Genomic DNA, 17,004 nt, shown 5'->3' with positions numbered 1-17,004 from the left:
TGGGTGACAGAGCAAGACAACAACAAAAAAAGTTTATTATATTAGGAAAGAAAAATTGGTTTGATGATGGGCTCTTTTACTTTAGCCTTGAAAATAAAGAAAAAAGGTAAAGGAGAAGACCTTATCTTTTCTCAAATTAAATTAAAAAAATAGATAAAGGGCCAGGCGCGGTGGCTCACGCCTGTAATCTCAGCACTTTGGGAGGCCGAGGTGGGTGGATCACGAGGTCAAGAGATCGAGACCATCCTGGCCAACATGGTGAAACCCCGTCTCTACTAAACATACAAAAATTAGCTGGACATAGTGGCACGTGCCTATAGTCCCAGCTACTTGGGAGGGTGAGTCAGGAGAATTGCTTGAACCTGGGAGGCAGAGGTTGCAGTGAGCTGAGATCATGCCACTGCACTCCAGCCTGGCAACAGAGTGGGACTCCGTCTCAAAAAAAAAAAAGTTTAAGAAAAAATTAGAAAACATGCTGGGTGGCTGGGCTTGGTGGCTTATGCCTGTAATCCCAGCACTTTGGGAGGCTGAGGTGGGAGGATTGCTTGAGGCCAGGAGTTCAAGATCAGCCTAGACAACATAACGAGACCCTATCTCTAAAAATAATAATAGTAATTATTATTATTTAAAAAACCAAGCTGGGCACAGTGTGTGTGCCTGCAGTCTCAGCTACTCAGAAGGCTGAGGCAGGAGGATCGCTTGAACCCAGGAGTTTGAATTCAGCCTGGGCGACATAGTGAGACCTTGTCTCTATAAAAAAAAAAAATTAGGAAACAAAGATAAGCAAAAAGAAGTAAAGTTATTCATAGATAACCATTATGAATGGTGTGGTATGTTTTTCTACACTTCTTTCTCAGGAAATACCTACTTTTCTCCAAAATGGGATCATATTCTACATACTTTTTAGTAGCCTGTATTTTACATTTTACAATATATAATGAATATTTTTTCCATTTTACTAAACCTTCTTTTCCAATAGTTGTGTTCTGTCCTGTTTTCCTAAAGAAAATCTATACCATTTACATCTACAACCCTTCCATCAATAATATCTTTAATTATATGCAGTTATTCTTGTGAGTATGGGTAAAAATCTGCTTTCTGACCTCCTTTCCTCCCAAAATCACTGTTCTACATTTTTCTTTTCTTTTACTTTTAAAATTTGATTCTATTTTTCTTTTTTTCCATGACAGATCAGAACCAGTGTTCTACATTTTTATTTAATTAATTAATTAATTAAATTTTTTTTTTTTTTTGAGACGGAGTCTCACTCTGTCGTCCAGGCTGGAGTGCAGTGGCGCGATCTCGGCTCACTGCAACCTCCACCTCCCGGGTTCATGCTATTCTCCTGCCTCAGCCTCCCAAGAAGCTGGGACTACAGGTGCCTGCCACCATGCCTGGCTAATTTTTTGTATTTTTAGTAGAGACGGGGTTTCACCGTGTTAGCCAGGTTGGTCTTGAACTCCTGACCTCGTGATCCACCTGCCTCAGCCTCCCAAAGTGCTGGGATTACAGGCGTGAGCCACCGCACCCGGCCCTTGTTCTACATTTTTAATAACTATAGTCTGTATACGTGTACCTTTATTTGTTTAACCATTTACTCTGTTGATTGATGCCTATTTATAACTTTTTATTATTATAAATAGCACTGTGATCAACAGATGTCCAGTTAAAACTTTGTTTTTCTGAAAGAGAGAACTTTCTAAAGTAGAAATATGTAGAGGGATAGGAAAGAGTATGTAAATCAAAATGTACTTTAATTTGTCATGATAATTACTATAAAATTTCAAAGTGAATCTGTGGATCAATTTCTTATTACTATATTGGTTTACATAAAGTAGGAGTTTTAATAACCTATATAATTTATTTTTTATTTTTTATTTTATTTTATTATTTTTTGAGACAGAGTCTTGCTCTGTCACCCAGGCTAGAGCGTAGTGGTGTGATCCTGGCTCACTGCAACCTCTGCCTCCCAGTTTCAAGTGTTTCTCATGCTTCAGCCTCCCCAGTAGCTGGGATTACAGGCACCTGCCACCACGCTGGGCTAATTTTTCTATTTTTAGTAGAGACGGGTTTTCTCCATGTTGGCCAGGCTGGTCTTGAACTCCAGACCTCAAGTGATTTACCTGCCTCCACCTCCCAAAGTGCTGGGATTACAGGCGTGAGCCACCATGCCCAGCCTAAGAACCTATATAATTAAAAACTTAAAAATCTCCTCTTGGATGTGCTTACGGGTAGCAGTATAAATACAACATAAGCGTTTAGAGCTATGTGGAATCTTATCTGGTTCAAATTGCTTGCCTCAGAAGAAGTCCAGAAATATACAATGCCTTCCTTAATATCACATAATATGTTTCAGCATCTGATATATTGGTGCTGAGTACATGAATAGCTATATATTGGTTTTTCTAACTCCTACCCCAACGTTTAAGTCTGTAACGGGATTTATAAAGATAATGAGAACTACAATTGCTCTTTGAACAAAATTTGAACTGTGCAGGTCCACTTATACCTGAACTTTTTCTGATAAGTATGTAGAAAAATTTTTTGGAGATTTGCAACAATTGGAATAAATTGGTAAATGAATTGCATTGCTTAGAAATATGGAAAAAATTAAGAAAAAATTAGGTGTGTCATAAATGTATAAAATGTATGTAGATACTAGTCTATTTTATCATTTACTACCATAAAATAGACACAAATCTATTATAAAAAGTTAAAATTTGGCCAGGCATGGTGACTCATTCCTGCAATCCCAGCACTTTGGGAGGCCAAGCTGGAAGAATTCCTTAAGCTGAGGAGTTTGAGACCAGCCTGAGCAACATGGTTAGACCCTGTCTAAAAATAAAGTTAAAATTTGGCTGGCATGGTGGCTCACGCCTGTAATCCCAGCACTTTGGGAGGCCGAGGCAGATTAATCACAAGGTGAAGAGATTGAGACCATCCTGGCCAACATGCTGAAACCCCGTCTCTACTAAAAATACAAAAATTAGCTGGGCGTGGTGGCGCATGCCTGTAGTCCTAGCTATTTGGGAGGCTGAGGCAGGAGAATCTCTTGAACCCAGGAGGTGGAGGTTGCAGTGAGCCAAGATTGTGCCAGTGCACTCCAGCCTGGTGACAGGGCAAGACTCTACTTAAAAAAAAAAAAGTTAAAATTTATCAAAACTTATGCACACAAACACTTAAAGACCACACATGATGCCATTTGCAGTCCAGAGAAATGTAAACAAATGTAAAGGTATAGTACTGAATCATAACTACATAAAATTCACTGTTGTACATACTGTACTACTTAATATAATAATTTCATAGCCAATTCTTCTTGCTATTGCTGTGAGCTCAAGTGTTGCAGATATATGCTTAAAATGCTATGTGATGCTAATCATCTCCACATAAGCAATTTGTCTCTCTGGTAAGTTGGATGTAGCAGTAAAAAGTGATCACTTGTGGTCCTTGTGTATTTTTCATCATGTTAAGTGGAATACTGTAAAGTTTGAATAACACCATGGCACCCATATGGAGTGCCACTAATCATGCCAGAAGTGCTCCCAAGAAGCAGAGAGAAGTCATGACATTAGAAAAAAAAAGTTCAGTTCCTTGATATGTACTGTAGATTGAAGTCTGCAGCTGCAGTTGCTCAACCATTTCAAGATAAATGAATACAGCATAAGGATCATAAAAAAAAAGAAAAAGAAATTTGTGAAGCCATTTCTCCAGCTATGCCAACAGGTGTAAAAACCTTGCACTTTTTGCTAAATAACTTTTTATCTTGTATTGAAAAGATACAGCTTCTCTGTGGGTGCAGGATTGCTATAAGAGAGGCATACCTATAGATTCTAATGTGATTTGAGAAAAAAAGAATGCATATGACACCTTGTAGCAAAAGAAAGGTGAAGGATCTAAAGCTGGAGAATTTTATGGCAGCCAAGGATGGTTTGATAATTTTGGAAAGAGATGGCTTTAAAATTGTCAGGATAGGCTGGATGTGGTGGCTCATGCCTAGAATCCCAGCACTTAGGGAACCTGAGGCAGGAGGATCTCTTGAGACCAGGAGTTTGAGACCAGCCTAGGCAACATAATGAGACCCTATCTCTTAAAAAAAAAAATTAGCCAGGCATGGTGATGCAAACCTGTAGTCCTAGATATTTGAGAAGCTGAGGCAGGAGGGTCACTTGATCCCAGGAGTTTGAGGTTATAGTGAGCTATAATCTTGCACCACTTCACTCCAGCCTGGGCAGCAGATCAAGAGCCTGTCTCAAAAACAAACAAACAACAACAAAAAAAACAAAAAACAGGCTGGGTGTGGTGGCTCACACCTGTAATCCCAGCAGTTTGGGAGGCTGAGGTGGGCAGATCACTTGAGGTCAGGAGTTCAAGACCAGCCTGACTAACATGATGAAACCCTGTCTCTACTAAAAATACAAAAATTAGCCAGGTATGGTGGCGCACGACTGTAATCCCAGCTACTCAGGAGGCTGAGACAGGAGAATCATTTGAACCCGGGAGGCAGAAGTTGCAGTGAGCCAAAATCACGCCACTGCACTCCAGCCTGGGCAACAGAGTGAGACTACGTCTCAAAACGAAACAAACAAACAAAAAAACCGCAAAACCCAGTCAAGATAACAGTAAATGCAGCAGATAAGTTCCCAGATGCCAGTAAGGAAATCATTGAATTATGGAAGCTCAAAACAATAAATTCCTGCCAGGTGTCATGGCTTATGCCTGTAAATCCCAGCACTTTGGCAGGCCAAGGCAGGAGGATCACTTGAGCCCAGGAGTTTGAGACCAGCTTGGGCAACATAGTCAGACCCTGTTGCTACAAAAAAATAAAATAAAATATGGTGGCACGTTACCTAGAGTCTCAGCTACTTGTGAGGCTGACGTTGGAGAATCCCTTAAGCCCAGGAGGTAGAGGCTACAGTGAGCTGTGATTGTTCCACTGCACTCCAGCCTGGGTGACAGAGTGAGACCTTGTTCCCCTCTCCAAAACAAAAAAACAAAAAAAAAAAACATTGAGGAGAATGGATATCTGCCTGAATAGGTTTTTGTTTGTTTGTTTGTTTGTTTTAGACAGAGCCTTGCTCTGTCACCCAAGCTGGAATGCAGTGGCACAATCTCCACTCACTGCAAACTCTGCCTCCCAGGTTCAAATGATTCTCCTGCCTCAGCCTCCCAAGTAGCTAGGATTACAAACATGCACCACCATGCCCAGCTAATTTTTATATTTTTAATAGAGACAGGGTTTCACCATGTTGGCCAAGGCTGGTCTCGAATTCCTGACTTCAAGTGATCCGCCTGTCTGGACCTCCCAAAGTGCTGGGGATTACAGGTGTGAGCCACCGTGCCTGGCCCTGAATAGGTTTTTAATGTGGACAAAAGGGCCTTATTCTGGAAAAAATGCCACAAGGAACATTAATTAGTAATGAAGCAAGCCCCAGGATTTAAGGCAAGAAGGGATAGAAGGATAGAATTCTACCATTGTGTGCAAATGCAGTTTGGGTTTATGATTAGGACTGCCCTTATCTATAAAGCTGCTAACCCCTGAGCCTTGGAAGGAAAAGATAAACACCAGCTGCCAGTCTTTTCATTTTACTAAAGAAAGTCTGGACAATGAGAACCCTTTTTCTTGATTGGTGCCATCAATGCTTTGTTCCCTAAGGAAGTACCTTGCCAATAAGGGACTGCCTTTCAAAGTTCTTTTGATATTAGACAATGCCGTGATCCCCCATAGCCCAATGAGTTCAACACTAAAGGTGTTGAAGTGATTTATTTGCCCCCAAACACATTTCTAATTTAGCCTGTAGATCAGTGGGTCATAAGACCTTTAAGGCTCATTACACGCGGTACCCTATGGAAAGGATTGTCTACATTATGAAAGAGAAACCCAATAGGGAGAACATCATGAAAGTCTAGAAGGATTGCACCATTTAAGATGCTGTTGTTACAGCCACAGAAGCCATCAAGCTCAAAACAATACATTCCTGCTGGAGAAAACAGTGCCCAGATGTTGTGCATGACTTCACAGGGTTTATGACAGAGCCAGTTAAGGAAATCATGAAGGAAATTGGGGGTATGGAAAAAAGATGGAGTGAAGGGTTTTAAAATACAGATCTGAGAGAATTAAAGACCTAATAGATGGCACACCAGAGGAATTAATAAATGACTTGATGGAGATGAGTGCTTCCGAACCAGTACCAGATGATGAGGAAAAAGACACACAAGAAGTAGTATCAGGAAACAAATTGATGTTAGACAAGCTGGCAAAATGGTTCTGATTATTTAGGCTGCTTTGGACTTCTTTTACAACATCTCATCTTCTGTGATACAGACACTGAAACTAAAGCAGACGGAAGAAGGAATGGTACCATACCAAAACATTGCTAGAGAAATGAAAAAGCAAAAAAGTCAGGCAGAAATTATGATGTATTTCTTTTTATTTTCCTTTCTTTTTTTTTTTTTTTGAGATGGAGTTTCGCTCTTGTTGCCCAGGGTGGAGTGCAATGGCTTCATCTCGACTCACGACAATCTCTGCCTCCCCGGTTCAAGCGATTCTTCTGCCTCAGGCTCCCGAGTAGTTGGGATTACAGGCATGTGCCAGCATGCCTGGCTGATTTTGTATTTTTAGTAGAGACGAGTTTTCTCTATGTTGGTCAGGCTGGTCGCCAACTCCCAAACTCAGGCGATCTGCCTGCCTCGGCCTCCCAAAGTACTGGGATTACAGGTGTGAGCCACCGCGCCCGGCCTATGATGTATTTCTATAAAGTTACACTAAGTGTGCCTGCCTCTTCTGTCTCCCCTTCTACCTCCTCCGCCTCTGCCATCCTTGAGACAGCAAGACCAACTCCCCTCTTTCTTCTCAGCCGACTCAATGTGAAGACAATGAGGATGAAGAACTTTATGATGATCCACTTCTACTAATGAATAGTAAATATATTTTGTCTTTCTTATGGTTTCCTTAGCATTTTCTTTTCTGTAGCTTACTTTATTGTAAGAATACAGTATATAATAAAAATAACATACAAAATATATGTTAATTGACTATTTATGTTATCGGTGAGGTTTCCAGTCAACAGTAGGCTATGAGTAGTTAAGTTTGTGGGAGTCAGAAGTTGCATGTGGGTTTTTGACTGTGTGTGGGGTAAGCGCCACTAAGCCCTGTGTTGTTCAAGGATCAACTGTTTGCCTGTGGAGCAAGCAATGATCTCTAATGAAGGGAGACTGATGAAGGCAAATTGGTTATCAAAAATTGTCAGAATGTACTTTTCTATAAACATTCTAGGATATTGACTGATTGATGAATTAGTGCATTTTCCATTAGTTAAATGTTTGTTTAGGGCCTTCTAGCCAGGGGCTTTTTTTTTTTTTTTTTTGACAATTCAGTGGTTTTTAGCATATGCACAGGATTGTATAATTATCACCATTATCTAATTTTAGAACATTTCATCACCACAAACACTCTGTACACATTAGCAGTCACTCCTCATTTCCCTGGTATCCTCTAATGAACTTTTTGTGGCTCGTCTATGGATTTGTTTATTCTGGACATTACATAAAAATGAAATCATACTATATATGTTATTGTGTGTCTTGCTGCTTTTACTCAGCATAATCAAAGTTCACCCATATTGTAGCATGTATGGGTATATCATTCTTTCAAATGACTGTGTGGATATATCACGTTGTATTTATCCATTCATCAACTGATGAACATTTGATTGTTTCCACTTTTAGGCTATTATGATTAATGCTGGTATGAATATTTTTGTAGAAGTTTTTGTTGGGCCATATGTTTTCAGTTCTCTTGGGTATATATCTAGGAGTGGAATTGCAGCATAATATGTTAGCTGTTGATGTTTAACCTTTGGAAGAACTACCAGCCTCTTTCCCAAAGCAACTGTACCATTTCACATTTCCACCTGAAATGTATGAGGGTTTCAGTTCTCTACATCCTTGTCAGCATATGGTATTGTCTATCTTTCTGATTTTAGTCATCCTTGTGGGTGTGAAGTGGTAGCTCACTGTGGTTTTGATTTGCAGTTCCCTAATAACTTATGATGTTGAGCATTTTTTCATGTGCTTAGTGACCATTGCATATATTCTTTGGAGAAATACCTATTCAAAGTCTTTGCTCATTTTAAAATTGGGTTGTATTTTTATTGTTGTAAGAGTTCTTTTTATATTCTTAACACTGTGCTCTTATGTGATGTATAATTTGCAAATATTTCTTGTTTTTTTGAGTTGCCTTTTCACTTTCTTTTTTTCCTTTCCTTTTTTTTTTTTTTTTTTGAGACGAAGTCTTGCTCTGTCACTCAAGCTGGAATGCAGTGGTGTGATCTTGGTTCGCTGCAGCCTCTGCCTCCCCGGCTCAAGCAATTCTCCTGCCTCAGCCTCCCGAGTAGCTGATATTACAGGTGTGCACCATCATGCCGGCTAATTTTTGTATTTTTAGTAGAGATGGGGTTTCACCATGTTGGCCAGGCTGGTCTCAAACTCCTGACCTCAGGTGATCCACCTGCTTTGGCCTCCCAAAATGCTGGGATAACAGGCATGAGCCACTGTGCCCAGCCTGCCTTTTCAATTTCTTGATGATTCACTTCTTTGGTTTTGTGATTCACTTTGAATCACAAAAGTTTTTAATTTTGATGAAGTCCAATCCATCTCTTTTTTTTCTTTCGTTGCTTGTGCTAAGAAACCACTGCTTGATCCAAGGTTGCAAAGATTTACTCCTTTGTTTTCTTCTTAGAGTTTTGTGGTTTAAGCTCTTATATTTAGGTCTGGAAGTGCTTTTTTTTTTTTTTTTTTTGAGACAGAATCTCGCTCTGTCACCCAGGCTGGAGAGCAATGGTGTGATCTCGGCTCATGGAAACCTCCACCTCCTGGGTTCATGCGATTCTCCTGCCTCAGCCTTTGGAGAAGCTGGGATTACAGGTGTGTGCCACCACGCTCAGCTAACTTTTGTATTTTTAGTAGAGATGGAATTTCATCATGTTGGCCAGGCTGGTCTCGAACTCCTGACCTCTAGTGATCTGCCTGCCTTGGCTTCCCAAAGTGCTGAAATTATAGGTGTGAGCCACAGCACCCAGCTCAGATATTCTTAGTGTTTTCAAATTTAGCTTTGTTGTGCTTTTACTTGATGTGGAAATTTGCAACACTTGAAGTAAAGCTATTACACTCCGAAAAGTTGTGCAGCAAATTTAACGAGGGTCCTTGCCCTATATTTGTCTGCTGTTCCTGCCCCTACCCAAAGTTAGTACTCTGCATTGTGCTGCCTCCTCCCATGTCATCTCTCAGGCTATGGATGCAAAGTGTCATTTTATTTTATCCTTTTAAAAACATCAGTTACCCTGACCAGAAGGAAAGAATTTAGTATGTTGGTATAATGGTGGGACTGTAGGCCGCAGACTGTAGGAATAGTGTGCTGCAGGTGAGCAAGTGAAACTTCATTCTTAGATTAATAATTTATGATAGCTATTAGTGGGAGATAGATTGCTTATATGGAACAGACTCAAGATTATTGTTTAGTCTATGCGGAGGAAGCAAAATGTATAAAATTGTGGAGGAAAGAACAACAGCAAGTCATTCAGGATGTCTAGAGCAAAAATCAGGATGGAGGTTGGAGATGTGTTTGAGAGAGAGGGAGAGCATGATAATGTGTGCCAGGCTATAGAATTTGGTTTTTAACCTGATGGAGAAAGGGAGTAATAGATTCCAAGTGGAATAAATTATTTTAGTTCCCAAAATGGAAATAGTGATTTTTTTTTTCTGATTGTAAAGGGAATACATGTTTGTCATAACACGCAAACAAGTAATAAAAAAATAGGCAGTGAAAAGTCCCTGTAATCCCATTCACTAGAGATAACCACTGCTTAACAGTTTGCTGTATAGTTTTACAGAGGAGAATTTTGTGATCAGTTTTGCAGCAGTGTGGTTGGTGGAAAGGACAAAAGTTGGATGACATTGGAAGTAGATGGCTGTTAGGTCCAAATAGGAATGACGAGGACCTGTTTCTTAGTGGTAGCTGTGGGGGTAGAAAAGGTGCAGAACTGGGGAAAAGTCCAAGGGATTTATTTAGGAGCTAGGATTCAGTGATCAGTTTGGCAACTGGGTGAAGGACTGATAAGTGGCCAGGATGAGAGTTGATTGGATTTCCCAGAACCTGGGACCAAACTGTGACATCATTTGAGCAGGCATAAAAGGGACAAATAGCAGTTGTTGCCAGCAGCATAATTTCAGAGTAGAAAGTCTGTCCTTTTGTTCTTATTTTCCTCCTGTGTTTCTGGGTTTATTTAGAAGGGGAGGGTACAAGTAAGAATTCAATTTTGTTTGGACAGATAAAAGCTATTATATCATGCCCTTTTCTCTAATTGTTTCTTTTATTAGTTGAGTATAGCAGGTTTCTTTGAGAAGTTGCTTCTGTTTTAGTGTGTAATTATAGCATGAGCTTTTAAGCTTCACAAAGTTTATCCTGGAATCTTTACATTTTTATTCTGGGGAATTGGGATTGCGGTGGGGTGAGGGAGCCACTTTGGCAAGTTATTGACAGAGATTCTTTGACTCTAAAGTAAGAGCTGATTGTATCTCTGAATAGGTTTTTTTTTTTTTCATTTGAGACAGGGTCTCACGTTGTCACCTAGGCAGTGACATGATCTTGGCTCACTGCAGCTTCCACCTCCTGAGCTCAAGCAATCCTCCCACCTCAGCCTCCTGAGTAGGTGGGACTACCAGGATGTGGCAACACGCCTGGATAATTTTTGTATTTTTTTGTAGAGATGGGGTTTCACAATGTTGCCCAGACTCGTCTTGAACTCCTGAGCTCATGCCATCTGCCTGTGTTGGCCTCCCAAAGTGCTAGGATTAGAGGTGTGAGCCACTGCACCCAGCCCGAATCGGGTCGTGCTTTCACCAAGTTCTGCTGTGTTTCTTATTACTGGGAACAGGCAACTGTCTGATATAGTTTGGATATTTGTCCCCTCCAAATCTCAGGTTGGAAATTGATCTCCGGTGTTGGAGGTGGGGCCAACTGGGAAGTGTTTGGGTCATGGGGGCAGATCCCTTATGACTGGCTTGGTGCTGTCCTAGGTAATGAGTGAATTCTTGCTCTATCGGTTCCCAGGGAGATCTGGTTGTTCAAAAAGAATCTGGGATATCCCTCCTCTCTTTCTTGCTCCTTCTGTTGCCATGTGACACACTGGCTCCCCTTCCCCTTGTGCCGTGATTGAAAGCTTCCTGAGGCCCTCGTCGGAAGCAGATGCTGGTGCCATGTTTCTTATATGGCCTGCAGAACCATGAGCCAAATAAAATTCTTTTCTTTATAAATTAGCCAGTTTGAGGTATTCCTTTATAGCAATGCAAAATGGACTAATACACTAATATCTCACACATTTTCTGTCCTTACAACTTTTTGGATGGTTAATCAAGATAATGTGCATAAAGAACTACATAATGCTATGTGGTAGGCACTAAAAGACACTGGCTTCTTCTGTCTTACCTAAGAACAAACTTGAGATTATAAAAAAATGAAAAGTTAAAATCTCTTTCTTGCAAGTTTCATTTTTCCTTTAAAAAATTTTAAAAGTATATCTAAATGCCACCTCCTGTCTGCTTTCTCATCTCTGGAAGATGGGAAATCTTCCAGAGATGAGAAATGTCCATGATACTCCTCCTTTGCACTCATAGTACCTTGGAACATTCTTCTTTCAAGCAGCTCATCATTCAGTATTTTAATTGTGCAGTACAATGCCTGGCACATAATTGATCCTCAGTAAATATTTGTTGTAGAGATGTCTTGAAATGAGATAAAATGTTCTCCATTGCCTTCTCTTGAACAGCTGAACAACCGTACTGAAAAAAATAGGTTTGTTTATCCATTCAGAAGCTTGGTTTGTTTTGGAAGAAAAATGGTATTTTGTAATTAGGAAGTTTAAGTATTACCAACTGTCTTAAAATAAATTTAAATAAAAAAATAAATTCTGATGTATTCTGATCGATACCTTGATAGAAGATTTTATTTGTGTTGTGATTTGAAATGAAGGCAACAGCGTGACTTTTTTTTTTTTTTTTTTTTTTTTTTGAGACAGAGTGTCACTCTATCACCAGGCTGGAGTGCAGTGGTGCGATTTTGGCTCACTGCAACCTCTGCCTCCCAGGTTCAAGTGATTCTCCTGCCTCAATCTCCCAAGCAGCTAGGATTACAGGTGCATGCCACCACGCCCGGCTAATTTTTGTATTTTTTTTTTTTTTTTGAGATGGAGTCTCACTCCGTCGCCCAGGCTGGAGTGCAGTGGCGCCACCTCTATTCACTGCAACCTCCATCTCCTGGGTTCAAGTGATTCTCCAGTCTCAGCTTCCTGAGTAGCTGGGATTACAGACATGTGCCACTACACCCAGCTAATTTTTATATTTTTAGTAGAGACGGGGTTTTGCCATGTTGGCCAGGATGGTCTCGATCTCTTGACCTTGTGATCTGCCTGCCTCGGCCTCCTGACGTGCTGGGATTACAGGTGTGAGCCATCGCGCCTGGCCTAATTTTTGTATTTTTGTAGAGGCAGGGTTTCACCATGTTGGCCAGGCTGGTCTCAGACTCCTGACCTCAAGTAATCTGCCCACCTCAGCCTCTCAAAGTGCTGGGATTACAGGTGTGAGCCACAGCGCCCAGCCTCCTTTAATTGCTTGAGAATATGAGATTTTAAAAAATTTATTTATTTATTGTAGAGATGGGGTCTTACTATTTTGCCCAGGCTGGCCTCAAACTCCTAAGTTCAAGTGATCCTCTTGCCTCAGCCTTCCAAAGTGCTGGGATTACAGGTGTGAGGCACTGTGCCCAGCCAAGGTCTTTGAAGTACTTAAGAATGACTGTTTCTCTGAACTTCATTTATTCATCTAACATTTATTGAGTCTTCTTTATGCCCTAGTCTAGACCTTGTGCTAAGGGCTATGGAAAGTCAAAGAGTTACAAATGGTTTCCTATCCTCAAGGCCTTTCACTTTAATGACAGAGGAAGACCAAAACGTCTCCACATTACATTATAGTTTCATAGGTAAGGTAAGCACAAAGGAACATTGTCCATTCATATTTGGTGCACGAGTTTGTTGTTTATGCCTGTGTATAGGGTGAGTGCAGCAGGAAAGCTTTTTGGAGGAGCTGAGACTTGAAGGATACATGGAGAAAGACTGGGGAAAGGCATTTATTCCCAGCAAAGTGTATATACCTGTGCAAAGGCAGGGTGGTATTAGAAGTCTATAATTGGTTCTTTATGGCTGGAGGTAAGGCTGCAGATACAAGCAGAGGTCAAAGGAATCATGAAAGATAAGGCATCATGTGCCAAGATAAGGATTTTGACGATTCTGATTTGTATTTTAGAAAGATCACTGATACAGCAGTGTAAAGGTGGGTATATTAGATTTAGGTTCACCTACAATACAAAACAGGTGGTCTCAACAAAATAGAGGTATATTTCTCACACTGAAGTCCAGTTTTGGTATGATGACTGTAGGATCATCAAAGACCTGAGTTCCTTCTGTCTGCTTGGCTGTCCCTTGGCACAGCTTCCATTACCCTTATTGTCCAGAATGACTGCTGGAGTGCCATCCACCATATTTGAACTACAGACACACTTCTAGCTAAGTTCCCTTTAAGTAGCTATCTTGGAAGTGTCTCATCCAGTGACTTCCACTTCTAGCTTATTGACTAGTCGTAGCAGCGAGGAAGGCTGGGAAATGTACACTTTTACCTGGATACATGCCACCCAGAATAAAACCATGGTCTGTTCCTAAGGAAGAAAAGGAGAATGGGTGTATACTAGGCAGCCAGTAGTGTTGCCACAAAGAGGATGGATAACGGAGGTAGGGAGAACAATTTAGTACAATTTACCCAAGTAGTAATACGTGTGATTGCTTACACAAGACTGGTTTAGTTAATAATGCAAGAATTGAAACTCTGTAGTAACTCTGAGTAAAAGCCATTCTGCTGGGAAACCTAGAAGACTCCAGTGGTTATTTTGATAACATAACTGTTTTAGTGGGGCAAAAATTGTACTTTAATTATTTTAACCTTTGAATTAAAAGACTTGCAATTAAACTTTTAGTAAAATTAAATCAGTACTAAAGAGAATTAATGTTTTTAAGAAAGACATTGATAGGAATTCCTTTTTTAAAAAAGTGTATAGTATGATTTTTAAAAACTATATGACAATATACATTAAACGTTTACAGTGGTTTTTTGGGAGATGAAATAATTTTATTTTTCTTTTTTGCAATTCCTTTTTTAGATTTTCTATACTTAGCACATGTTACTTTTTTAAAAATTGTGATAAAATAAACATAACAAGAAATTTACCATCTTAACTATTTTTAGGTATATAGTTCAGTGGCATTGAGTACATTCATATTGTTGTGCTACCGTCACCACCATCCATCCACAGACCTCTTTCATCTTACAAATCTGAAACTCTGGACCTATTAAAGAATAAGTGCCCATTCTCCCCTTCCCCCAGCACATGGCAACCACGTTCTGCTTTCTGTCTCTATGAATTTGACTACTGTACCTACCTCATGTACATGGGATCTATAGTGTTTGTCCTTTTGTGAGGGCTTATTTGACCTAGCATAATGCCTTCAAGCTTGTTGTAGCATGTGTCAGAATTTCCCTCCTTTTTATGGCTAATATTCTGTTACATGTATATGCTACCAATTGTTTATCCACTCATCCGTTAAGGGAAGCTTGGATTGCTTCCACATTTTGACTACTGTGAATAATGGTGCTACAAACATGGGTATAGAAGTATCTCCTTGAGTCCCTGCTTTTCGTTCTTTTGACTCCATACCCAGAAGTGGAACTGCTGGATCATATGGTTTAATTTTTTTGATGAACTGCTATACTATTTTCCATAGCAACTGCACCATTTTATGCTCCTGCCAACAGTACACAAGGGTTCCAGTTTTTCTACGTCCTCACCAACCCTTCTTATTTTATTTTTTAGTTTTTCCTTTTTTAGTTTTTTGATAGTAGCCATCATAAGGTATGAGGTCGTATCTTATTGTATTGAGATTTTAAAGTTTACAAAATGTTTGAGTGAGTTATGTAACCAAATGACAGCAAGTTTAAAAAACTGAAATACTTAGTCTTGCTACTCTTACACCAATATTATTTGTTATTCGGATATATTGATTTTAAATTTTAAGGCCTTTTGTTTTGAAAAAGTTCTAATTCTTCTTTTAGTTTCATATCAAACATTTCTCATTTTGTTACATATTTTATACAACATCATTTTAATTGGAATTTTTTGAGAAAATGTTGCATATGCTGAGGAATATATAGCATGATTGAATACTTGAGAACACATATAATTGTTTGGCTTCTTACATATAGATAGATGCCGGTTTGTATGATTTTAATTTCATAGGCTGGATGATGTGGTGACGAAGAACATGTTTCTGGGAGTTGTCTGGGTTTAACTTGCCACTTCTGGCTGCGTGCTTTTGGGCAAGTTTCTTAAATTCCCTGTGTCTCATTTCTTCATCTTTGAAGTATAATAGTACCTATCTCAGAGTTGTGAAGACCGAATGAGTTAGTGCTTGTACAACTCTTAGAACTGTGCCTGGCACATCAAACATTCTATGTAAGGCTTTGCTGCTATTATTGTTTTAATGGATGGGAATTTATCTCTTTGGTTTTCAGGATTATATGTAATATTCAAGTAGTCACTGTGTTTCAACATAGTATGTCAAATGCACTTAACTTAGAATGTCACAAGCACTGCTTTAGAGGAGGGTGCAGTCTAGAAGACTGTTTTGGGAATTAAGAGAAGATACAGCTGAGGCTGGGCATATTGCTAAATTAGTAATTTGATATAATCATCTCTTGGGGACTGTGCTCTTCTGGCTGCCATTTAGCTTTCACAACTAACTATTCTAGGCTTTTTTGGCCAGCTCAAACTTTTGATTGCTTCTTCAGGCTTCCTTACACAGATCCCCAGATTATTTGGCTGGGCAAAGAATATTTTTCTCTGGTTCTTTTTTTTTTTTTGAGACAGAGTTTCAGTCTTGTTGCCCAGGCTGGAGTGCAGTGGCGCGATCTCGGCTCACTGCAACCTCCACCTCCCAGGTTCAAGCGATTCGCCTGCCTCAGCCTCTTGAGCAGCCAGGATTACAGTTGCACGCCACTGTGCCCAGCTGATTTTTGTATTTTTAGTAGAGACGGGTTTTTGCCATGTTGGCCAGGCTGCTCTTGAACTCCCGACCTCAGGTGATCCACCTGCCTCAGTCTCGCAAAGTGCTGGGATTACAGGCATGAGCCACTGCGCCTGGCTATTTTCTCTGGTTCTTAGTTAACAACTTTTGTTAAGTCGCTAATTTAAATAGAATGCACTGGCTTAAATTTTTGCATAAAATAGCACTCTGTGATTTATAACATTTTTAAAAACCTTGTTTCACTGATATTCAGTATAAATCTGAGAGATGGTGAAGGTGTCCTCATTGAACAACTCTGGTTATACTGAGGGATTAAGTGCCTGCTGTCACAAAGCAATTAAATGAGCTACCTTGGATTTGAACTCAAGTCACCTGGCTTCAGGGCCAATGTTTTAAAATACTGTTTTTTCCTTGACGTGTCATCAGGTTTTAAGACAATACTTTATTCCTTCTTTCCTAATTATTTGATGATACTTTTAAAGATTTCTAAATATTCCATGAAGATAATATGCCTCTCTCTTTTAAATGTAACAGCTGATAAAATTTATCTGATTCATTTTTCTCATACATCAGCTATGTTTTGTAGTCTTTTATCCCTATTACCAGAAAAGAATGAAATAAAATCTGAGCTCTAAATATTTTACCTGATTAAATCCTTAATTTTTTACATGAATGTTTTCCGAAAAGCCTTTCATATTTCATGATTATTTTTATTTTGATATTGGAACAAGGTAGATTTCTCCCATACTGCCTAGCATATGTAGTACCTTGCTTATTTCAACATTACTGTCAGAATTAAATTAAATTTTGCCACTAGAAT

The 17,004-nt window shown here is 39.6% G+C and overlaps 1 protein-coding gene across 8 annotated transcripts in view; it reads left to right on the top strand.

The window, feature by feature from the left end:
- CDK19 (cyclin dependent kinase 19) overlaps positions 1 to 17,004 on the top strand; it is a 206,357-nt gene that overhangs the window by 23,118 nt on the left and 166,235 nt on the right. For 2 of the 8 annotated variants that reach the window (XM_055391510.1, XM_063707192.1), the window contains exon 2: positions 6,830 to 6,921. The exons of the other annotated variants lie outside the window; for them this stretch is intronic. The gene's annotated coding sequence lies outside the window, so the exon portion shown is untranslated. The remainder of the gene's footprint in view (positions 1 to 6,829; positions 6,922 to 17,004) is intronic. 8 annotated transcript variants of the gene reach the window in all.

The sequence above is a fragment of the Gorilla gorilla genome, chromosome 5, assembly GCF_029281585.2.
Source record: "Gorilla gorilla gorilla isolate KB3781 chromosome 5, NHGRI_mGorGor1-v2.1_pri, whole genome shotgun sequence".
NCBI lineage: Eukaryota > Metazoa > Chordata > Mammalia > Primates > Hominidae > Gorilla > Gorilla gorilla.
The sequence above is the reverse complement of the archived record's forward strand: the minus strand, read 5'-3'. Positions and strand labels throughout refer to the sequence as shown.